This window comes from Heterocephalus glaber, unplaced genomic scaffold (assembly GCF_053883595.1).
Source record: "Heterocephalus glaber isolate CG9 unplaced genomic scaffold, H.glaber_assembly_v1.0 deba00001687, whole genome shotgun sequence".
In the NCBI taxonomy this organism is placed as follows: domain Eukaryota; kingdom Metazoa; phylum Chordata; class Mammalia; order Rodentia; family Bathyergidae; genus Heterocephalus; species Heterocephalus glaber.
This window is the reverse complement of record NW_028258412.1, coordinates 13,149,452-13,174,195: the sequence shown is the minus strand read 5'-3', so window position 1 is coordinate 13,174,195 and position 24,744 is coordinate 13,149,452. Positions and strand designations below refer to the sequence as shown.

Here is a 24,744-nt window from a genome sequence, read left to right as displayed (position 1 = left end):
GTGCCTGCCTAGTAAAGATAAAAAGTTGTATGTATTTGAGACCCTGGTGCACTGACATGTGCCTGTAGTTCCAGCTACTTGGGAAGCTGAGGCAGGAGGATTGCTTGAGCCCAGGAGTTTAAGGCCAACCTGGACAATATGGTGAGACTCTATCTCAAAAATTAAATTAAATTAAATTTTTTATGGGCTGGAGATTTAGCTCAGTGGTGCCGCCGCCTGCCTCGAAAGTGCAAGGTCCTCCTGAGTTTGATCCCTGGTACCAAAAAAACCCCCACCAAAACCCCAAAATTAAATTAAATTAAATTTTTTTAAAAAGAGGAAGACCCCGGTACCAAATAATAATAATAATAATAATAATAATAATAATAATAATAATAATAATAAAAATAAAAAATAAACAAAAAGAGGAAGAAAAGAGAAGTTCTTTTTGAGCACCTACCCTGTCCATGACCCTGGGGTACAAGTGTGAACTGAACATGTGTGTCCATGGTTGTGGACTAAAGGGGCTGAGGCAGTGGACACAGGAAGCCCAGTGAACTCTCCAGAGGGGCCAGACGTTTTGCTCCAGCTTGGGTGAGGCCCTGAGGTGGCAGCCACACTTTGCCAGGGCCTAAGGGATTGTCAGTCAAGCAGCGTCCTGGTCTCAGCTGCAGCCTGGGCCCGGGGTGCAGGGGCCCTTTAAGAAGGTTGTCCCCCCCCCCTCCCCCCTAATTAGCCAGCTAAAGAAAGAGCTGGCTTGGAATGGGACGGTGCAGACCCAGTGTTGGGCCCCGAGGATGCAGGATCGTGGATTGTTATGCTAATCGCCTGAGATCAGCAGTTCCCTGTGCCCTTCGGAGGGCAGGTAGCGAGGCTGGCTCTGCCTGGTGACCATGCTGGAGGAGGTGGGGGCTTGTCCTCCACTCCCTGCTTCTTCTGTACTCTCGCCCTGCCTGTCCTCGCCCCTGGCTCTCCTGGAAAGGTCCAGCCCAGCTTCTCCCCCCTCCCAAGAGAAAGCTGCTGCCTTTTGGGTTGGGCACTAAGTGGGGGCACTTCGGCAGGAAAGAGAAAGTACCCGTATCCTCCCTGTGACCCATTGTCATCTCCTCCAAGGAGGAGCCTCAGGTCCCTCCCGGTGCCTGGCTGTGCAAGTCACACCGAGAGTTCCTCTCTGCTTCCTAACTAGGCCAGCTTGGGCCAGGACTCCGCCCACCAGAGCCTCTGTTTCCTCATCCGGAAAATGAGTTTAAAACTGTACCTGTCTTAGGGCTGGGTTCAATCCTGTACCTACCAGAAAGGATTGAAATGAGGAGGGGGTGAAAACAGGCATCTAACACACCCAGCTCATCAATGGCCTCTGTGCCAAGCACTTTGATGATAACTGGCATGAGGAGCACCCACTCTGTGCCAGCCCTGCTCTGTGTACTTGTGCAGTAACCACCGTGGGAGATAATCAGCATGACTGTACCCATTTTACAGATGAAGAAACCGAGGAGCAAAGGGGTTAACTTTCAGGGATCCACCCGGAGCCAGCAGCCTTTTGTGTGTGTGTGTGTGTGTGTGTGTGTGTGTGTGGTGCTGGGGTGGACCTCAGGGCCTTGTGCATGTTAGGCAAATGCTCTACCACTGAGCTGCATCCTCAGCCAAGCCTGTTAATCTCTACTCTGTGTTTGCTATGTGATCATCGATGGTGCAGAAGGCAAGCTTGGGCCACACAAAGATAAACATGTGTAACAGTTTAATGCAATTTAATGTGTAGGAGAAACAATGGTAGCACGTCAAGCCTATGAATCCACAAATAGTACTGCTTATGTTAAATATATTTAAGTCTATACAGTGACTGTTGCAGCTTTCTTCATAGTAGCTAAACACTGGAAACAGCTAAGAGAATGGGCGAAGGAATGGTCATGCCCAACGCTGTATGATGGGCCACTCCTCAGCCAGCAGTGAGAACCAACAAAGGGCTGCAGCATGGACAAATATTGTGAACATAATGTTGAACACAAACTGCTAGACTCAAGAAAGTATATACTGTGTGATTCCATTTATATGAAGTTCAAGAACAGCTAAAGTGAAGCTGGGCATAGTGGTGCCGGCCTGTGATCCCAGCACTCTGGGAGGCTGAGGCAGGAGGATCACAAGTTGGACCCCAGCCCAGGCAACTTAACAACTTTACAGGACCCTGTCTCAGAATGAAAAATAAGAAGGCCGGGGACTTAGCTCAGGGGTTTCACTGCCTGCTGTGCAAGCCCAAGGACCCGAGTTTGATCCCCAGTACCAAAAATAAATAAATAAAAATAAATTAAGGTGGCCAGGGATTTAGCTCAGTGGTGCTGCTGCCTGCCTGGAAAGTGCTAGGTCCTGAGTTTGATCCCTGGTACCAAAATAATAATAATAAGAAGAAGAAGAAGAAGAAGAAGAAGGCCAGGCCGGGGATTTAGCTCAGTGGTTTCACCGCCTGCTGCGCAAGCGCAAGGACCCGAGTTCAATCCCAGTACCAAAACCAACCAACCAACCAAACAAACAAAAAATAATAATTAAGAGGCCCGGGATTTAGCTCAGTGGTGCAGCCGCCTCCTCACAAGCACAAGGTCCTGAGTTTGATCCTTGGAACCAAAAAAAATTAAGCTAAAGTGGTGACAGAAGTCAGAAAAGTGGCTGCCACTACAGGAGGCTACTACTGTACTGCCAAAGGACCCAAGGCAATATTCTGGGGTGATGTCCTCATAGGTAAAAATGCATCAACAGGTACATTAAAAAAGACATACATTGCCGGGGATTTAGCTCAGTGGCACCATACCTGCCAGTTTGATCCCTGGTACCAAAAAACAAAAAAATGAAAAAGATACATTTAATATTTGTTCAATTAATGTATGTCAAATATGTATCAATAAATTATTTGTAAAGCCGGGGATTTAGCTCAGTGGTGCCGCTGCCTGGCCTGCAAGCGCAAGGACCTGAGTTTGATCCCCGGTACCAATAAATAAATAAATAATTTGTTCAGTTAATGTCTTCATATCAAATACATACCAATAATTCACTGTTAATTTTTTTCCTTTCTTTTTAAATTTATTTTTTGTGGTAAGGGGATTGAACCCTGGGAATGCTGAGCTCCATCCTCTGCCCCTGCCTTTTTGAACTTTTTTTGGGAAACAGAATCTTCCTAAATTGCCCAGACTGGCCTCTAACTGGCAACCCTCCTGCCTCTGCCTCCTAAATACCTGAGATTAACGTGTGTGTCACCACACTGGGCTTTGTTAAGACATCTTGAGACTGAGCCATGGTTTTTTGTGGGTTTTGTTTTTTTTTTTGGTATTGGGGATCAAACTTGGGTCCTTGCGCTTGTGCAGCAGGCAGCGAAACCACTGAGCTAAGTCCCCAGCCCTTGTTAAGACATCTTGCACAAGGAAGGTGCTTCTTGGACTTGTACACAGGGCAAGGAGACAGGTAGCAATAAGTTACATTTTAACAAATAGATTCATTTAAAAGCAATAGCATCTAAAGAGTAGCTCAAGGCTGGAGATGTAGCTCAGTGGTAGAGCACTAGGCTGAGCATGAAGGAAGCCATGGGTTCAATCCCCAGAACTATAAAATAAATAGTAGTTCAGGTAGTAGCACATACGGCGCAAAGAGATGGAAGTCCAGTGACTAAAGTTAGAGGAATGTAAATGCTGGGCAGTGTGGAGCTCTACTCCACTTCCCTGTCTGCTACGATGCCAAATAAAACACAGGATGCCTGTTGAGTTTGAACGTCAAGTGCACAACAAAACATTTTTTCAGTATAAGTATGTCTCAATATCTGGGACATACTTATAAACGTAAAAAAATTTTTTTTGCTTTTATTTGTCATTTGTCGGAGATCCGAATTCGCCTGGGCCACCCATGTCCTCATTCGCTGACCCCGCGTCCCCACCTCCTGGGACCCGCCCATCCAGTCCGCAGCTCGGTGGGTGCCCACCGCGCGCTAGGTCGCGCCGGGCGCAGCCTGGCAACGCAGCCACAAAGGGAGCCCTGGAGGCGGAATCTTTCCACATGCCTGATCAATGGGGACGCGGAGACGGCGGCGCAAACAGGCCTGAGACAGCCGCACAAAGAGGAGGCCCCTGGCCGCTCCCGCCTTCCATTGATCCTGGCCCTTTGTGGCTCTGACGACGACGGGGGCGCGAGAGGCGCCGCGCAGGGACTTGGCCCATTCTCATTAGGGGACCCCCGTCCCGCCAGCCCTCACCACGGGTCCTCCTCCACAGGTCTGGGGGTGTCCAGAATCTATCAGGGGCCGGGGTGGAGTCGGACCAGGCCAGGCCAGGCTAGAATCCGCCGTAAGGGCCAGCCACCCAGACCCCGCCTCTTGAGGACCACCCCTAAGTCCTCCTGACAGGCCTTCTCTGTCCCCCTGGTTACAGGCAGGCCTTGCATAGTCTCTATTTTTTTATTTATTGAGCAAATATTTATTGAGCGATTGCTCCAAGCTGTTCCCACTCCCTCCTGCCCCCAAGGCCACTTCAACTGGCTAAATCCTCCTCCGAGTACTGCCTCCTCTGGGAAATCCTCCCTGACCCCTCTCCCCAGAAAAGTTGGGCAGGGGTGACCCCTTCCTCTATCTGTACCCCTCTCTAGTACGCTGCTCCACAATCAGGACAGCATTAGCTAAGGGGAGCATTTGACATTTGCTGGCTTGCTTAGGTCACACGTCCCTGTAGGTTGGAGCAACTCTGATCCGCATTTCCAGAGGTGGAAACAGAGACCTGGGATGCTCAGAAAATCACCCAGAGTCACACAGCTAGCAAGTGGGAGAGTGGAGATTCGAACCCAGGCAGTAGGTTCCAGAACCTGCAGTCACCAACATGGAGGCTCTGTGCAGAAGCCCAGCAAGGAATCACTGACTTCATCAGAGCACTGATCACATTGTACTTTGTCTATTTGCCGATTTTCTTCTGTTTTCCCCTCTAGACTGATTGCTCTGTGACCTTAGCACCCAGCATGAAGAAGGCACTCATGGTATATTTGTTGCTCTGAAGCAATGGGTTTAAGAATTTTGCTAGGCCTGAGGGGTTGGAGATGAAGAAAAGGGCTAGAGATGAACCTGATACCATTTCTGCCCACAAGTGAGCTTAAAATTAGACACTCAATATAAAAAAGTTGCAGGACTCTGGAGTTTGGTTCAGTTTCTCTGCCTCCCCTTTAAAAATCAGCTTCATAGGGCCAGGGATTTACCTCAGTGGTTCTGGTGCCTGCCTTGCAAGTGCAAGGTTCTGAGTTCGATCCCTGGTACAAAAAAAAAAAATCAGCTTCATTGAGGTATACTTTATTTTTTTGAGGAATACTTTATCTGCAAGAAAATACATCCATCATTTTAAGCGTCCAGTTCAGTGAGCATTGGAAAATACATACACCTATCTAATTAGTATCAGCTTCACATGAAGATCATTTCCATCTCTCCAAAAAGGTCTCACAGGCCTCTAGTACCCAATGCCCTTCCTGACCCTGTTCCCAGGCAGTCCTGATCTGCTTTCTGTCACTATAGGTTACTCTGCATTTTCTAGAATTTCACATAAATGACCTCACACAATGTGTACTCACTCATATCTGGCTTCTCCTCACTCAGCATGCTAGTTTGCAGATTCATCCACACTGTTGAGTGACCTCTTTGTTCAAATCTTTTCTCTGCTCCCACTTCTTTGAGCTTCAGCCCCTTTGCCCATGAAACGGAAGTGGATGCTGTAAGGCTGAGTTGAGAGAACGACTGCAGTGTTCACAGGACCCGCTCACAGACCTGTACAGAAAGTGCCCTTGATTAGTGTAACATTGCTGCTAGATTTCAAGTTACCCGAGGGCAGGGACCATCTCTGCTTTGTTCCCCACTCTGATAATCAAAATAGCTACCATTTATACCGAGGGAGACTCAGAGGGATTGGGTGTGGTGGCGGATGCCTGTAATCCCTGCACTCAAAAGGTTGAGGCAGGAGGATTGCCATGAGGTGGAGGCCAGCCTGGGCTACTTCACAGTGAGCTCAAGGCCACATAGCCTGACTACACAGTGAGATCTTGACTCAAAAACCAAAACCAAAACAAAAACAAACCTAGAGGCTCAGAGAGGTACAGCAATTTGCCCACAATTACACACCTAATAAAAGGCAGAGTAAGGATTTAACCCAGGTAGCATAGTCGCTGAGTCCTTGTTGTTTGTTTGTTTTAAAAATATTATTATGGTAATATATGGTCCTTGCTTGTGTGTGTGTGTGTGTGTGTGTGTGTGTGTGTGTTTGTGGTGCTGGAGATTAAATCCAGGGCTTGCACGTGTTAGGCAAGCACTGTACCACTGAGCTACACCCCCAGGCCTTAGTCACTATACTAAAGTGCCTCACAAATCCTTTTTCTTCTTTCCAACAATCTTCTTGAACCTGCTCTTCTTGTCACTCATCCTTTTCTGACTTCTCCATGGAGGCAGCATAATGTAAAATATAACAACTAGGGCCGGGGATTTAGCTCAGTGGTTCCGTCACTTGCCTTGCAAGCCCAAGGACCCGAGTTCGATCCCTGGTACAAATAAATAAATAAATAAATAACAACTATGTTAGTGAAGTATACTTTTGGGTTTTTTGGGGGGTTTTTGGGGTTTTTTTGGTACCGGGGATCAAACTTGGGAACTTGCGCTTTCGAGGCAAGTGCCGGAACCACTGAGCTAAATCCCCAGCCCCATATATTTTTGTTTTTGAGATACTGTGAATCAAACCCAGAGCCTCTGCACTGAGCTAAACCCCAGCCTTTTCCTCTTCCTCTTCCTCTTATTCTTTTTCTTTTATGAGACAGTGCCTGGCTTAGTCACCCAGGTGGATCAAGCTCACAGTCCTCCTGCCTCAGCCTCCGTCAATGCTGAGATTACAGGAGTGTGCCAGCACACCAGCTCCAATAAGTATTTCACGAGTCGGGTAGTAATCTGAGCACTGTACGTGCACTATCTCATGTAACTCCCTGAGGACCTGTAAGGTAAGTACAAAGCTTCTCCCCATTTTACAGATGAGGAAATGGCAATGGCACCCACCAAGCAGCTGTGGTTTGGGAGCTGGGATATCGCTATGTGGAAGCCCGTGGCACTTTGGTAAATGTCTCCCCTCGTGTCCTGTCAATTCTGCTTTCCGGGTCTTCCCCAGAGCCCAGCTGGCCTGGCCTTTTTCAGGACACTTCTCTCTGACCCCTCTCTAGGGCTGTCTCCTCCTGGTCGTGGGAGTCTAAGCTTCCTTCCCCAGTCCTCCCCCGTGCTCTGCCAGGGCCAGGCTACAATTTCAAAAGGAGTTGAGTTCCTTCTGGAAAGGAGCTAAGACCCAGCCCTCCCCTCCTGTCTCTTTCTGTAAATATCCGCTGTGTGCAGCACCCAGGGGCCCAGGGGAGCCTGGCCAGCTGATCTGTAATTAGAAACTTTTCTCCCTTGCCTGGCAGAGGAGGGAGGGCCCAGGCCTGGCCCAAGCATTTTGTAGGTCATGAATTATTCAGGAGATGGGAAGCAGCAGGAGGGGCCCTGGGCTGCCCAGCCTGGCTCAGGCCCCGCCCATGGCAGCCGGACCCACTCAGCCCTGTCCTGTCACCGGTTCGGTTGCAGAGAATAAACAACCTGTGTGTCAGGCACGCTGACAGAGGGGTTTTCATCAGCCCTGGGTGGGAGGTGCCTTGTGCACCTGAGGGGCTACCGGGACTCAGTGACAAAGCTAAGAAAGATTCGAACCCAGGAAGCTGATGCTGGGTGTTCATTTTGTGCTGCTGCAGCTCTGGATGCTGAACAGAGGAGGAAGAAGGGAAGAGAGCCTGGGCAGCTGGCTGGGAAAAGGCAGAGGGTGCTTTCCTGTCGCTGCCTGCTCTTGCTAAGCATTGGGAGAAGAGGGAGAATGTGGAAGGAGAGTGCACACCTGGGAGCTGCATCCACTGGATGACCAGTAGGTCTTTTTTTGTTGTTGTTGTTGTTGTTTTTTGAGACAGAGTCTCACTATGTAGTTCAGGCTGGCCTTGAACTTGCAGTGATCCCCCTGCCTCAATCTCCAGAGTACTGGAATTACAGGGGTGCACCACTATGCCTGGAAAGCAGGTCTTATTTCAACACAATCTTCACATGGTCTCCAGCACCAAAAGCAGAAGAAGGTCACAACCCTCCAAGGAAGATGTTATTACGCCCATTTAATGGATGTGGAAACTGAGGCCCATAGGCATTTAGGGAGTGTGTATGAGGACATATACAGCTGGTTACTGCCAGGACAGGAGCTCAATCTTAGTGCATCCCTCTATGACATGCTCCTTTGTCACCACTCGTGGTGGGCGGGAAGGCAGGGACACCAGGGAATCCTGAGTGCTGGGTCCTCAGGGATTCTCAGATCGGACTGCCCTTGTTGTCAAACCTCTTGGTTTAACTCTGCAGGACCATCCTGAAGCTATCTGCCATCCTGAATGGTTAGCCTCACCAGGTGGCCCTCAAGGAGGCTCAGGGCTTCCTCTTTGACAGGAAGCCAGCAATTCTGAGAGATAGAGCAGCTCTCAGCGAAGTTCCCAGAGAAGCTAAGAGCACAGGATTTGGAAAATGACTGCCTAATTCCACTCTGTATGAACTTGGCCCAACTCCTTAAACTCTCAGTGAAGGGAGATGAAGATAAGGAATAAATATGAGCTGTTATGGGGGAGTGAATAGGATAATGCATATAAAATCTTTGACGCAATGCGAGCGCATAGTGAATGTTCAATAAATGTTGTCATCATTATTATTTCCGATGACAGCCTCTCCTTAAGCTGAGTTAACAGAAGGACAGGAACTACCAGATGGTGAACACGTGTCTTCTCCTAGAATCAGCATTGCCATTTCCCTGGGGGACCCCCCTCCCCATATTAGTCCAGGTACCTTGGCTGGAACTTCCTGTATCCCTGCAGCCAGGGGTGGGCCTGTGATCCAGCCTGGACACAGGATTGGTTGAAGAATGAGCATGTGACCCAGTGAGAGCCAACCAGAGGGAGGCCTGTGATTGTCTCTGGAGAGAAGCACTCTTTCTTACTGGGAGGAAAGAAAACCCATATGTGAAGTTCCTGAACACCATCTTGTCACCCCTGGGAGGACAGTGTCTATCTGAGCCCAAAACCAGAAAAGAAAGCAGAGCTAAGCCAGATTTGGTAGTGCATGACTGTAATCCCAGTACTCTGGGAGGCTGAGACAGGAGGATCTTGAATTTGAGCCCAATGTAGGCAATTTAATACTTAGCAAGACCTTGCCTCAAACTTCAAAAGGTAAACCAAAAAGGGATGGGGTAGGGATGTAGCTCAATGAAAAGACCCTGGGTTGAATCCCTAGTAACACCTCCCCACACAAGAAAAAAGGAAGAAAAGAAAAAAAAATGTAGAGCCAAGACATGGGAGGGACACTAATGGGAATCTTTGAACTCATGGATCCAGTTGTCAGTAAGTAATGATTATTATTAGTAATTTTTGTGCATCTCTGTTACTTATTGCCAAGAGTTCTGACTAAAAATGCCAATGATGTTTTATATATATATATATATATAGAGAGAGAGAGAGAGAGAGAGAGAGAGAGAAAGATACATACATATATCTTTAATTAAAATGACAGTACATGTTGAAGACTCATATCTAATTATTACTTTTGTTTTACAAACTTAGGTCAAAAGAATGTCGAGTAAGACTTTAAGATTCACAACACCTAGGTACAAATTAAGGGCCTTTACTCACTACAGTCACTGCCATGGAGTCGCAGACCTAGACTCATAGCTTGGCTTTAACCATGGCTTTCCTTTCTGCTTTCAGGAAAACATTTAATTTCCACCCTGGGCGTAGTCCATGGCCAGCTTCCTTGTGGTGCGCTGTTTCTGTCTGCCTTTTGTCTGTGGCTGGTGGTGTCAGAGCCCGTAACTATCTGTTTACAGTTTCAGACAGAAGCATTAATTGCCTTTTGAACCTCCCCTTTTCCCCTAAGACTCCCTGCTCAACTATATTAACTGTCTCGCTTGGTTTCTTTCTGCACAAAGAGAAATGCCTGTCTCCCCTAAAACCTGACCACCTGCAAATCCCCACCGTACTCTCTTATGCATAGGTGATGCGAGAACAAACGTGTAGCCAGCACATGTCTGCATAGAGACAGGGTATACAGGACAAGTTGTCACAGTCCAGAAGGTTCCAGCCAGCTGTGGGGTGGTAGGAAGAATATCGGAATTGGAGTCAGACAGTATTTGAAATCTGCTTTGGTTGTTGACTTGCTGTGTGACCTGGGGCAAGTTACTTCATCTTGCTGCGCCTCGGTTTTCTCATCTATGAAGTGGACACGACAGTACCTGCTTCACAAGGCTGGATAATGTCGCTCCTTGATGAAAGCACTTTGTTCTGGAAAAGCACGTTTCTCTGCTCTTTGCTTGCCTGGTATGGGTTTAAAGGTGGTAGAAAGAGGAAACTAAATGATAGGTAATAGAAGTAGGGAGATCTTTCCCAATGGGGAAAAGGAATAAGAAATGGAGGGGGGAGGGAGGAGAGGGAGAGAGGAAGGAAAATAAAAAGAATGCAGAAAAAAATGGAAATAGAGCTTTTGTAAATGGAAAGGGGGCCGAGAGAGTTGGAAGGGGCAGGGAGGGACTGGATGGGTAGGGAGTAAAAAAAGAGTTAAGGGAGGGCCGGGGATTTAGTTCAGTGGTTTCACACCTGCTGCACAAGCGCAAGGACCCGAGTTCCATCCCTGGTACCAAAAAAAAAAAAAGTTGAGATGTGTTATGTACATGTACCAACTCCCCACGATGAATGTAATCACATATGTACTGTATCACATACTACTAAAAAAAAGTGATAGAAGCCTTGCCTAGCATGCATAAGGCCTGAGTTCAACCCTCTGAACTGTAAGAAATAAAAGCATATATTGAGTATTTATGTTCTTCACTGTGTTTCAAGTGGTATTTGGTCTTTAACAAACCCTTCAAAGTCACTGCTGTTATAATACTGCACTTTACAGGGGAAAAAGTAGAACAGAGAAAGTCAGTAAGTTGCTGAAATCACACAGCCAGGAGACAAAGCTGGGATTTGAGACTATTTTATTCTTTTTTTTTTTTTTTTTTTTTTTTTTTTGGTATCGGGGATTGAACTCGGGTCCTTGCGCTTGCGAGGCAGGCAGTGGAACCACTGAGCTAAATCCCTGGTCCCTTATTTTATTCTTTTTTGGGGTACCACGGATCAAACTCAGGACCTTGAGTTTGGGAGGCAGGTGCAGTGCCACTGAGCTAAATCCCCAGCTGGGATTTGAAACTAATAGTTCTACTCCACAGCCTTCTCCCTCCTCCTCCTCCTCCTCCTCCTCCTCCTCCTCCTCCTCCTCCTCCTCCTTCCTCTCTCTCTCTCTCTCTCTCTCTCTCTCCCTTTTCCCCTCCTCCTCCTGTATCTCTCTTCTTTCCATTGGAGATCGGGCCCAGAGCCTTCACACTGAGCCACATCCCCAGTGCTTTTTTTTTTTTTGGGTACCAGGAATTGAACTCGGGTCCTTGTGCTTGCACAGCAGGCTGTGAAACCACTGAGCTAAATCTCTGGTCCTCCCCCGCACTTTTGAAATTTTAAGACAAGATCTCTCTAAGTTGCCCAGGCAGGGCTCAAACTTGCAATCCTCCTGCCTCAACCTTTCTGGATGCTGGGATTACAGGCATAGGCCACCACTCCTGGCTTTATAGCTTTCCTTTAATCATAAGTCTAGGGCCTCTGCTGCGGTAGGAGATATCAGCCACCCCAGTCAGAGGCCAGACAGGGCCAAAGGCTGGGGTTGCTGGCTCCTGGGAAAGCCACATTGTTCAATGACTTCTTTGCCCCATATCCCCATTCTACTGCAGCCAACTCTAGTTGGCAACTCCAAGAGTCCAGACCCCATCCATTCCTGGGAGACATAGTAGGAATGAGGAAATGACAGTTTGGCTTGGGGATCTGAATCCTGGCTCCTCCTGGCCACTTGGGCCTCCTGTGTACTAAGGGGCAGGTGGAGAAGCGGGACGGGGGGACCTGTGGGAGCCTGATGGGGACCCATGTGCCTGTAACACCCCACACCCCTGGCCCAGGCACCTGCATGGCAGCAGAACCCAGACTAACACATGCACGCGCCATGCAGTCAGGCCAACAGCAAGCACACAAGGACGTGTATATGCATGGGACCGCACAAGTACACGCTTCCCCCACTCACAGCCCACTTCCACCCACCCTGAGCCGGATTCCTGGCCTCGGCCAGAACCCATTAAGCAGCACCATGCAGTGGTCAAGTCCCCAGACTGCTCTTAGATGCTGACTGGGTCTGAATCCTAGTTCTGCTGTACACTAGCTATATTTGGGGGCAAATCCTCTCATGTTTGTGTGCCTCAGTTTCCCTATCTACATCCCTTTGTTTTTTGGTACCAGGGATGGAACTCGGGACCTTGCGCTTGCAAAGCAGGAGCTAGAACCACTGAGCTAAATCCCTGGCCCTTAGTTTCCCTATCTACAAATGAGAGTGAGTGATGATATCCACTCCCACCAGACATGATGGCGCACATCTGCAATCCCAGCACTCTGGGAGGCTGAGGCAGGGGGATTGCCAAAAGTTCAAGGCCAACCTGGGCTGGGGCTGGGGATGTAGGTCAGTATAAAGGCCTTAGGTTCAATATCCAGTACTGGAAAAAAAAAATCTCTTGGGTTGGGCCGGGGATTTAGCTCAGTGGTTCCGGCGCCTGCCTCACAAGCGCAAGGTCCCAAGTTTGATCCCCAGTACCAAAATACATAAATAAATAAATAAAAATCTCTTGGGTTGTCACAAGCGGTGTTTTGTGTATATGGTAAAACCCCATGCAAAGGATGCTGCATCCTTTATCAGGCCGGCTTTTCTGGGAAGCAGACTCAGGTGGAGCAAGCATCCAGGAGCAGGGCTGGGAGGCAGGCATGTTGCAGGCTTCAGGCAGCCCCTGGGGAGCCCTGCAGCTGAGCTGGCCATCGGTCAGTCAGAGTTGTCCAGAGTGAGGTGGGGGTCTGGGCATTTGCACCCGGGCTGACCAGGCGAGGGGAAGGGACAGTGACCTGGGCGCGAGGGCTCTCTTCAGTCATGGGCTGGCTACAGAGCGGGTACCGAGCTGTCAGCAATCGGCACCTCTGTGTATAGGGAATGTGCGCCCCAGTCCTTAAACAAGATCAGGGCTGCACCCCTCAGGCCATCGCCAGCAAGGGCCCATTTTCTCCTCTTGTTCGCAGACTCCAAAAAAGAACCCCTAAGACAAAGAACAAGGATCAGGAACTCAGCATTCCCTGCCTTGGCCCTCAAACCAGGGTGTTTGCTCATTTATTCCAGGGCACCCTGTTCAAACCTCAGGATCCCACCCAGCTGTCCTTGACAAATGATAAGTAAGGCTAACATTAAGCTTCTGCTCAGTGGATGTGCACCAGATCTTAGTACTTTAAATGGATGAATTCATGTAATGATCACAGCAACCCTGCGAGGTAGCTACATTATCCACAGTTTACAAATGAGAATACTAAGACACAGAGAGGTTAGGTAATTTGCTTAAGGTCACACAGCTTGTATGTGGTACAGCCAGGATTTTAACTCAGAATCTCGCTTCAGAACTCAGTCTTATTTGGGTGCTGTAGTGCACAGCTGCAGTTCTATCTATTTGAGAGGCTTGGGCAGGAAGATCAGTTAATTCCAGCAGTTCAAGGTCAACCTAAGCAATATAGCAAGACCTTGTTTCTAAAGAGAAGGAGGGGCCAGGCCTGGTGGTGCATGCCTATAATCCCAGAATATGGGAGGCTGAGGCAGGAGGATTGCTTTGAGTTCAAGACCAGCCTGGGCTACACAGTGAGTTTAAGGCCAGCCTGAACTGCATAGTGAGACCCTGTCTCAAAAAACAAACAAACAAACAAACAAAAAAACAAAAAAAACCCATAAATAAATAGAAGGAAGCAAAAAAGGAAAGACCAAAGGAAAAGAAGTTACAGTATTTTTTTTGGTACCGGGCATAGAACTCTGAATCACTGAGCTAAGTCCCTGGCCCAAGAAGTTACAGTCTTAATTAGCATGCCCTTGAGATTAGTGGTTAGCGATAACATGGGTGATGGATATCTACGAATCAGTGGATGAACAGAGGATGGATAGGTGAGTAGATAGATGAGTGAAGGGATGGACAGTTGGAATCACAGTTGGATGAATACATAGGTAGGTGGATGGATGGATGGATACCTAGTATCTTGGCCTTTCTAAACTTTTCCATCCTACTACCATAGTTGCCTCCCCATCCCTGACACAAAAGCACCCAGGTCCACATCCACAGGGAGTGAGGCTCAGCCCCTTGGAAGGTGGATGGATCTAGATCTTCAGCCCCTGGGGCTCTGACCTTCAGCCAAAAGAGAAAGGGACATACAGAGCAGTGGTCGTATCCCACGCTATCCCACGCTTTCAGCTCTGTGCTCCCGGGAGAGCTTTCCTCTTAGGGCTGAGGAGGCCTCCTGTGAAAATGCAGTGGCTGGAACTTCTAGGTCAGACACCCACAACTCATTGAAGTGGGTACTCAAGCCAAGGCATTTTTAAACCTCTGACCTGCTGGCCAAAGCCGAGTCCCATTCATTTCTCCGCACCATCTCCCTCTCCACTGCTCAATTTTGCAGCGCTGCCCCAGGATCCGCTCCTTGTTGAACATTTTTCTCTCCTTCACTAGCTCTTTTCTGTTGTCTTAATGCTCTGTTCTCCTAATGGTGGAACGGCCGTGGCTGAACGTGCACTGGAGCTGCCTGATTTCCTCCCTGTCTGGGCTTGTGGTGCTTAACTGCTATTTCCTTTCTTTATGACGGACAGGCAGCACCCAGCCCTGGAGGGGAGACGCATGCTGGGGCAGTAGTTCTGAGAGGATTGAGTCTGGTTGGAACTCAGAAGCCCCACAGGAAGACTTTCTAAGGCAGTGTTTTGGGGTTCCTAGAGCCCCAAGTCCCTAGATTGGCACCCTGGGACCAGACAATGGACTAGTGTGGGAAAAGTCTAGGAATCTGGGCTGGGATCTTTCCCTGGCTTTGGGTAAGTCACAGCCCTTTTAGGGGCCTCCTATTTTTTAAACCTGTAAAAGCAGAGTTTGAACCTGGAAATTCACACAAAGGGAGTCAGATCGCCTGGTTCTAACTCAAGCTGCAGGATTTCTCAGGTGCATGACCTTGGGAAAGACATTTAGCTCTCTAAACCTCAGTCTCCCGCATCTGTAAAACAGGCATGATAAGATCATCAACCTCACAGAGTTGTGGGAAATAAAACTCTGTGCCAAAGACAAGTAAAGGCTCAGTAATTGGTGGTAATTGTTGCAGTGTTAGGGGAGAGGAAGCAAAGGGGAGAGGAGGCAGGCATTTAAATTCCAGGTGCTCCCACCCAATCGTGCATGCCAAGCTGGCTCCCTCTTTCCCCATCTTCTTTGTTTGTTTACTTGGAAACAAGTTCTCCCTATGCATTCTAGGCTGGCCTTGGACTTGCAGCGATCATCCGCCCTCAGCCTTTCCAGGGTAGGATGGCAGGAGTGAGCCACCACGCCTGAGTTCCTACAGGAGGCCAGTGTCCTGCACACATCATGAGATGGGCCGGAAGTCTCATAGACTGGGTGTGCAGCTGTAAAGAAAACTAACACTTTCAGTGCTGAGGATCAAACACAGCTAGGATTGCAGCATGAACCACTAAGGCCAGTTTCTTTGTTCACTAGGGATTGAAAACCTGAACTCTACTCGAGAAGCTGAGGCAGGAGGATCGTTGTGAGTTTGAGCGCAGCCTGAACTACATAGTGAGACCTCTCAGAGAAAACAAAAACAAAAACAAAAACAAAAGAAAAGAAAAAAAAAAAAGGAACTCAAGAATGCAAAGCAGGGCCAGGGTTTTAGCTCAGTGGTTCTGCCACCTGCCTCATAAGCACAAGGACTCAAGTTCGATCCCTGATACCAAAAAAAAAAAAAAAAAAAGAATGCAAAGCAAATATAGTATTTAAAAAAAGAGAGACTAGTGGTTCTTCTGCTTGCCTTGCAAGCACAAGGTCCCAAGTTCAATCACTGGTACCAAAAAAATAAATAAATAAAATAAATTTAAAAAGAGAGACTAGAGGGGGGAAAAAAAAAGAATGCAAAGCAAGAATTCTACAACTAGCAAGGAATAGTGGCACATGGCTGTAATCCCAGCTACTCTGGAGGACCAGGCAAGAGGATCACAAATTCGAGGCAAACCTGGGAAATTTAGAGACCCTGTCATAAGATCAAAAAAGTACATATTAAAGAGCTAGGGCTCAACCCCTAGTTCTAAAGAAAAAAACAAAAAAAAAGCACCAGCCAGGCATGGTGGTGAACACCTGTAATCGCAGCATTTGGAAACCTGAGGCAAGATCACCCTGAGTCCAAGGCCAGCCTTAACTACATAACAAGATCCTGCTTCAAAAAAGCCAAAAAAAAAAGACCAAAATTAACTCCCCAAAGAAAGCTTTGCGGGCAGGGATTCAGTTTGTACACTGAAATGTAAATAGTGATTATTTCTGAATAGTAGGATTTCAAAGGTGTTTATTTTCTAACTTTCTTCAATTGTATCATTTCTGTATGTTTCTCAGTGTGTGCTTTATAAAATTTTTAAAAAATGTACTTAGATATAAAACTAAAAGGAAATAAACCAAAAGTTAACAGTGGTTGTCTTTAGATGCTTCAGGGGAATTATATATTTTCTTTAATATACACTTTATTATTTATTTTGAGACAGGGTCTTTCTGTTGTTTAGACTGGCCTTCCTCCTGTCTCAGTGTCCCTCGTGCTGGGATTACAGGAGTGCACTACCAAACCCAGCTTTACACTGTATTTATTTAATGAACTTTGTGCTCATTCAGTGAACGTTGTACTTCCCTTAATGAATATAAATCAGATCCCAATGATGAATGCAACTGTATTTTATATCTAAAATGTATCAATAAACTTAATGGAAAAGAAAAGAAAAGAAAACAATATAAATCAGAATTACAGAAAATAAATCACAGTTTTGGCTAGTTTTTTGAAAAATTTCAAATATTGCCAGATGTGGTGCCACATGCCTGTAAGCTCAGCACCGAGGAGGCTGAGGCAGGAGGATTGCCATGAGTCTAGGCCAGTCTAGACCCAGTTCAAGCCCAGTCTGAACTGCATAGGGAGACCCTGTCTCAGAAAAATAAAAATAAACTAATTAATTAAAGCAATTAGGGCTGGGGCGTGGTTCTATGGTGCACTGCTCTTGCCAGAGGCCCTGGTTTGATTCCCCAGCACCACACACACACACACACACACACACACACACACAAAGACCGCACACAGTGTGTAAAGGAAATGTTTTTAGTGTCCTCCTACATCCAAACTCACCCTCTGCAGTAAACAATATTAAAGGGCTGGTGGGATTCACTGCACATTTTTTTCTAGAACGTGTAACTTTTTTCCATTGGAAAAAGAAATGAATAAAAGATCATTTTAAAAACTTTATTACTAGGCCAGGGATTTCGGTGGTTCCGGCGCCCGCCTTGCAAGAGGAAGGTCCCGAGTGCGATCCCCGGAACAAAAACAAAAACTTTATTACTCCCCTCCCTGGGCCCCCCAGCGCGTCCCTCCACCCCTCCCACCCCGTCCAAACTTCCCGCCTCCAACAAACCCACTCTGGCGGCCCGGGCCGAGACACCTGGGCCCCTGCCGGCCCTGCCAGTGCCGCGGGCCTCAAGCAGAGGCAGGAAGGCCGGAGCGGAGCGCCGGGAGAGCTTTCTCCAGGAGTAATTACGAGGAAACCCTCCTCCCGCTGACCCCGCGCTCCGGCCGGCTGATTTACACATGAAAGGTCTAGGAGGGCCGGGCTCTCTCTTTTCACATTCACAATGAGGCGCGGCCTGTAAATAAAACCTCAGAGAAACAAGAGGCTTCAAAAATGTCTTTGCATGTGTGTGCGTGTGTGTGCGTGTGTGTGCGTGTGTGTGTGTGTGTCACAGAGAGAGATAGGAAGAGAGAATGAGACAGAGACAGAGATTTGAGAGCGCTGGAATAGGGGACCGTGTGAGGGAGGAGCATCCCGACCAGCCTGGGGTTTATTGAGTGCTTACTGTGTAACTCGCTTCCTCACAGCAGCCCAGTGATGGGGCACTGTGGTCCCCATCCCAGAGATGAAGAAACAGGAGCTTACGGCCCTCAGGAAGTGGACAAGTGGGCGTAGGAAGCAAGGAACATTCATCTCTTCCACAATAGTGATCACAGAGCCGTATGTCTTTGTCACATTTATAGAATTGTCTACTATGTAGGAAGAATTTTACTCTCTATAAAGTATACTACACGAACCCTATTTAGGCCAGGCGTGGTGGTGCAGGTCTGTGAACCCAGCACTAAGGAGGCTGAGGCAGAATCACCAGGAGTTGTAGGACAGCCTAGGCTACATAGTGAATTCAAGGTATAGTGAGTTCGTGTATTCCCACCGGAACACTTAGTGAGGCTCTGTCAAAACACAGCTGGCTAAGGGCTGGGGATTTAGCTCAGTGGTTTCGTGGCCTGCTTCGAAAACTCAAGGAGCTGAGTTCAATCCCCGGTACTAAAAAAACCAAAAAAAACAGCCAGCTGGGCCTGGGGATTTAGCTCAGTGGTTACACCACCTGTCTTGAAAGTGCAAGGACCCAACTGAGTTCGATCCCTGGTACCAAAAAAACCCAAATTTTTCACAAAAAAACAAAACAGCTGGCTGTGTGGTACATGCCTATAATCCCAGTACTCAGAAGGCTGAGACAGGAGGATCAGTGAGAGTTCAAGGCCAGCTTCTGCTACACTGAGCTGAAACAGGGTCTCACCATGTAGATCCTCATGCCTCAGCCTCCTAAGTGCTGATTACAGTCATGTGCCACCATGGCCACCTCACATTTTTTTTTTTTGGTATCAGGGATTGAACTTGGGACCTTGCGCTTGGAAGGCAGGCGGCGGAACCACTGAGCTAAATCTCCGGCCCCTCCGCCTCACATTTTTAACCCCTCACATCTTTTCCTTTTGCTCCCAAATGTTTATCACCCTAATTAGAGCTGCCACTCAGGATTAGGAATATTATAATTCTGACAATAATGTTAACTATTCCTCTCCTGAAGTGAGTGCCTGCTGTGTCTCAGGCACTGTACTAGGTACTGTACATGAAGTATTTCATTTAATCCTCACAATTACTTTGTAAGGGAGGTTTGCTATTCAGATTTTCCAAAGAAGAAACAGGTTCAGAGAGGTACGGTGACTTGTCTGAGATCACACAGCCGATATGTGGCACAAGTCAGCCTGAGGTATGAACCCCTGTTAACTCAAGGGAGGGTTTGTTGGCTGCTGCCCCTGTTCCCCTAAGAGTCTCCCACAGGAGGCCTGGGGTAGAGCCCAGGAATTTCCATTTCCAACCAATTCCCAGGATGCTGGGGCACACTCTGAGAACCACAGCTTAATACCAAGATCCTTCCCCTGTCATTACCCCAATTAGGCACGTTCGGTCACGTCCAGCCTGTTACCATGGGTGCCATGCATGGAATTTGAAGTCTAGTTCATTTAGTGCTGAAGTGAAATAAGTCCAACACATAAGCTTAAATGTTGTGTGGTGTCTCTTCTAGGAGAAACCTAAAGTATAAGTAATTTAAAGAGCAAAATAAGAGATAGTTAATAGCACTTAACATATATAACCCTATGATCTTTTTTTGGGGGGGGTACTGGGGGATTGAACTCAGGTCCTTGGGCTTGCGCAGCAGGTGGCAAAACCACTGAGCTAAATCCCCGGCCCCTTAACCCTATAATCTTAATGAAGTCTTAAAAAAAAAGAAAAGGAAAGAAAAGACTCCCCTCTGGGAGATGAAGGTCTAGCTCAGTGGTAGAGCACATGCCCTGGCTCAGTCCCTAGCACCAAAAAAGCAACAAACAAAAACTGCAAAACTTTCATTTAAAAAGTGTAAAAAAAAATAAATACAAAATACAAATAAACAAGAAGAAGGACAAATCAACCCTGGTCATCCCAGGTGCGGTGGCGCACGCCTGTAACCCTAGCACTTGGGAGCCTGAGGCAGGAGGATCACTGTGAGTTCGAGCCCAGCCTAAACTACATAGTGAAGATCCTGTCTCAAAAAAATCAGAATAAAATAGCAACCAAACAAACAAGAGATGGCCTTTTCTTATATGTGGTTCTACAGTAGTTTTCTGGGTTTACCAACTCCCTGGATTAAGAAAGCTCTGGAGCTGGCTCCCTGAATTAACTGGCTGGCATTTGGCTACTCTACCATGCAGGATGATGTGACGTCCACAGCGGCTGGGCTGACTGATTAGTTCCCGGTGTGACCAGCTACTAAACTCCTCCTGCTGGCTTCAGCAGTGACTCTGTTTAACAGGAGTCAGCTGACTTGCTTGCCCTATCAGTTACCCTTGTTATTAAACTGTGTAATTGTACACTGGTGAAATTCAACTGGGAAAAGGAAAATGATGTTTCTTTTTTCTTTTTTAGACAGAGTCTCCCTATGTAGCTCAGGCTGGCCTCGAACTCACTATGTACTATAGTCTAGGCTGGCCGTGAACTTGTGGCAATCCTCTTGCCTCAGCCTACGGAGTACTGGGATTACAGGTGTGCACCACCACACCTGGCTAAGAAAAATGATGTTTCTATAACAGAGTAGAATGCTTTAGAAAGACTCTAAAAAGTTAGACTTTCCTAATTTTGGTGGCCTTGAGGAATTATTTGCTTCAGGTAATTGATATTTGTTCCAAAATACATACTACCTGCTGTTTTCATGTGTAACTATGTTTTTTGTTCATATTGTATAAAAATGCAATGAAAATGATACATCCTTTTTCTTTTCTTTTCTTTTTGGTACTGGGGATTGAACTTGGGTCCTTCCAGCAGGTGGAGAAACCACTGAGCTAAATCCCCGGGCCTCATCCTTATTTTTTAAAGGAAAACCTGCCAGGCATGGTGGTGCATGCCTGTAAACCCAGGAGGCTGGGGCAGGAGGATTCCTGTGAGTTCAAGACCAGCCTAAAGTGCATAGTGAGACCCTGTCTCAAAAAAAGGAGGGGCGGGGGGAGTGTGGGGATGCAGCTCAGTGCCAAGGTGGTCCCATTCCCACTACCACACACACTCACACAATGACGATGACCAGGGGCTGGGGATTTAGCTCCGTGGTTCCACCACCCGCCTCAAAAGCTCAAGGACCCAAGTTCGATCCCCCATACCAAAAACAAACAAACAAAAAAGACGACCAAAGACAGTACAGTGGACAGCGGATTTATAAGCTTGATGGGTTCCTGGGGACTGGTTAACTAAGTTAGTATAGCTGAGATCCGGGTGTTTACCTGGGTACACGCTATAGATAGCAAGAGGCAGATGAATTTTCCATTAATCTAATTAACCCAAGATGTTCATATGTCAGATGGATCATAGCTCGAGGGTCCACTGTATATTACCAATTTCTATTTGTTTTTTGGTACCGGGGATTATATTACCGATTTCTAAATACTAAATATTCAATATTTGTTTTCGTTTTCATTTTTATTTTTGGTCCTGGGGATTGAACTCAGGCCTTTGCACTGAGCCGCATGCCCAGCCCTTTTCTCAGACAGAGCCCCACTAAACTGCCCAGGATGAGTTTAAACTTGTCACCGGGCATGGTGCCACATGCCTGTGATTCCAGCATTCAAGAGGCTGAGGCAGGAGGATTGCCACAGGTTCTGTTTTGTTTTGTTCTTTGGTACCGGGGATCAAAGGTCACCACAATGTCATCTAGGCCAGCCCAGGCTACACAGTGAATTCAAGGTCAGCCTGGTCTACATAGTGAGACTCTGTCTCAAAAAAAACCCACCCAAAACACCAAAACCTGTGATTCTCTTGCCTCAGCCTCCCAGAGTGCTGGGATTACAGGTGTGCACCACCAGCCTGCTTGATAAATCCAGCTTGCTAAATATTTTAATATTTGAAAGGAAAAATGGTTTGGAACCTGTCTTATACTTTTGTCCAACCTCAGAGAGTGCAGGACACCCAGAATGGAGCTTAGTGTAAAGCAGTCTGATGATGGGGTGATGAAGTGGGGTCACAGCTGTGGGGAGCACCCTGCTCTGGTGGGGAGGTTGAGCAGATGTGGGCTGGCTGTGTATGGTTTCTCAATGCCTTCTGCTTTGTATTGCTGGGAATCTGAAACTGCTCCAAAGAATAAAGATTCCTAAACAAAGGGAAGAAAAGAAACATGAGGCAAAGCCCAGCTGGCCCACGATGGACAGCAATGGGAACAAATGGGTAAAGTTTTGTCATAAACCACTGGGGGATAGAAAGGTAGTTGGGTTAGGTGTGGCCTGAACAATTAAAGACTATGGGAACTGAGAACAGTGGCACATGCTTGTAATGTCAGCTACTAGGAAGGCTGAGGCAGGAGGATTTCGAGTTTGAGGCCAGCCTGGGAAATTTAGCAAGATCCTGTCTCAAAAAGTTATGAAGAGGGCCGGGGATTTAGCTCAGTGGTTCTGCTGCCTGCCTCGAAAGTGCACAGTCCTGAGTTCGATCCCAGGTACCAAAAAAAAAGTTATGAAGGGCTAGGGATATAGCTCAATGATAGAGGGCTTTCCTGCCATGCGAAAAGTCCCAGGTTCAATACCCAGTACTCCAAAAAGAGTATTGGGTGGGGGGTGACTGAAGGGTATTCTAGAAATTTCTAATAATCTAGAAATATATTCTAAAAATTTAGTTATTTATTCTAGACTAGGCCTACATTAGCTGCTATGTTGTCCAAGCTGGCCTTGAACTCCTGGGCTCAAAAGATCCTTCTGGGGCACACGTAAGGGTAAGGCAGGAGGATGGCAAGTTTGAGAAATCCGAGTGCCACCTGGGTATAGCAAGACCCTGTTTCAAAATAAGAGCCAGGGATTTAGCTCAGTGGTTCTCCCACCTGCCTTGCAAGCACAAGTTCCCCAGTTTGATCCCTGGCACCAAACAAACAAACAAACTAAAATATAAAAAGGGCTAGGGGGGCCAGGGGATTCAGCTCAATGGTTCTGCCACCTGCCTCTCAAGCACAAGGTCCCGAGTTCCATCCCCGGTACCAAAAGAAATTAAGTAAAAAATAAAAAGGGCTGGAGATGTAGTTCAGTGGGAAAGCCCTTGGTTCAATCCCCAGTCCTGAGGATTTCCTGTTTCAATGGACTTTTTCAATGAATTTATCGATAACCCATCTCATCAGATTACGTAAGAGAAATCACCTGCTACAGTTTGGGGGTTTTTTTTTGTTTGCTTGCTTGATTTGTTTTGTTTTTAGTTAGCATCTGGGAGGCTGAGGCAGAAGGGTCACAAGTTAGTGCCAGCCTGGGCTACATAGCAAGTTCAAGTCTGGCCTGGACTACCTAGTGAGACCTTATCTCAAAAAATAAAACATAAGGCCAGGATTTAGCTCAGCGGTGCCATTGCCTGCCTCGAAAGGGGAAGCTCCTGAGTTTGATCCCTGGTACCAAAAAACCCCACAAACAAACAAACAAAGCAACAATAAATAAATAAACAGGAAGGTATTGTGCAGTTGTTTATTCATTGATTTTTATTTCATCTCTCCCCAGTCAATAGTCCCAAATATTGGCTCAGCACTTTAGAGTTTATAAAGCACTTACAAGTCAATTTACTTCATTTAATTTTCACAACCCTGGGTAGCAGACATTACTCCCTTTTTGTGATACTAGAGACTGAATCCAAAGCCTTTCCACGTTTTCCATACATTGCTAGACTGCCCAGGCTGGCCTCCAACTTCTGGTTCTCCTGCCTCAGCCTTCCAGCTTGCAGGGATCACAGGCCTGTAACTCAGTCCTGGACACTTTATCTAGTCTCCCTGGCTCCCTCCCATCAGGCCCTATCTCCTTAATCTGGTTTATTTCATTTACTTTCTCCTTTAGACATGACAGTACCTTCTGTATTTATCTGCTGCCTCTTTCTCCAAACAGGCAGCTTGGAGCTGAAGCTCAAAGAGAAGTTCTGGAAGGCCTCAAACCAAGCATCGGATGAGGCTCTCATCCCACCCCCCACCCCACCCCCCACCCCCCCACCCCACCCCACCCCGCCCAAATTAGCAAAGAGACATAAACACCTGGGCTGGGTGCAAGAGATGCCCTGGGGGGAGGCAGGAGGCCAGGAGTAGATAGCTCTGATAATGCTCTTCTCTGTCACCTCTTGCAGTCTGGGCATACTACAGCAAATAGCCTGTGCTTGGGTGAATGGATGAGAAGTTGGATGAACCAATAAATGAGGTGAGACAGAAACTTGGAGCAAGGCCCCTTCCGTGGATTTTGTGTGTGTGTGTGTGTGCGCCAGGGTCTTGCTATGTACTTCAGGCTGGCCTTGCACTCACTGTGTAGAACAGCCTGGCCTCCAACTCAAAGTGATCCTCCTGTCTCAGCCTCCCGAGTGGTGGGATCACAGGCTTGCAGGCCACGCCCAGCTTCTGTGGACTCTTTCTGGTGTTGAGGGTGGAACCTGGGTCTGACACAAACTAGGCAAGGCTCTACCGCTGAGCGCCTCCAGCCACTCACCATATCTGCGGCGAATAAGACTCAGGCTGACGCCGGACGTGAGAAGCCCCTTACCAGCTACGGGTGGAGGGAGGCTGCTTGCCCTCTAATCTGGACCCGCTGTCAGTGCTCAGCTGCTGTTTGTCTGAGCTAAGTTCCTCTATCTGGAGACCTCACTGTCTAGGGACCTGTAAGTGGAGGGTCCCGCCTCACAGAGCGGATCGCTCCTCCCCGAGAGAGCTCGGGAGCTCTCCCTGGGAG

The 24,744-nt window shown here is 47.5% G+C and overlaps 1 long non-coding RNA gene across 2 annotated transcripts in view; it reads left to right on the top strand.

The window, feature by feature from the left end:
* The window catches only part of LOC106009276 (uncharacterized), a 57,649-nt gene that overhangs the window by 22,414 nt on the left and 10,491 nt on the right, over positions 1-24,744 (top strand). Inside the window, exons 2-4 of one of the 2 annotated variants that reach the window (XR_015446239.1) lie at positions 6,997-7,078; positions 7,741-7,907; positions 9,772-10,594. This is a non-coding gene — a long non-coding RNA (uncharacterized LOC106009276). Of the gene's footprint in view, positions 1-6,996; positions 7,079-7,740; positions 7,908-9,771; positions 10,595-24,744 lie in introns of those variants that run through there. The other variant, XR_015446240.1, reaches the window with a different exon arrangement.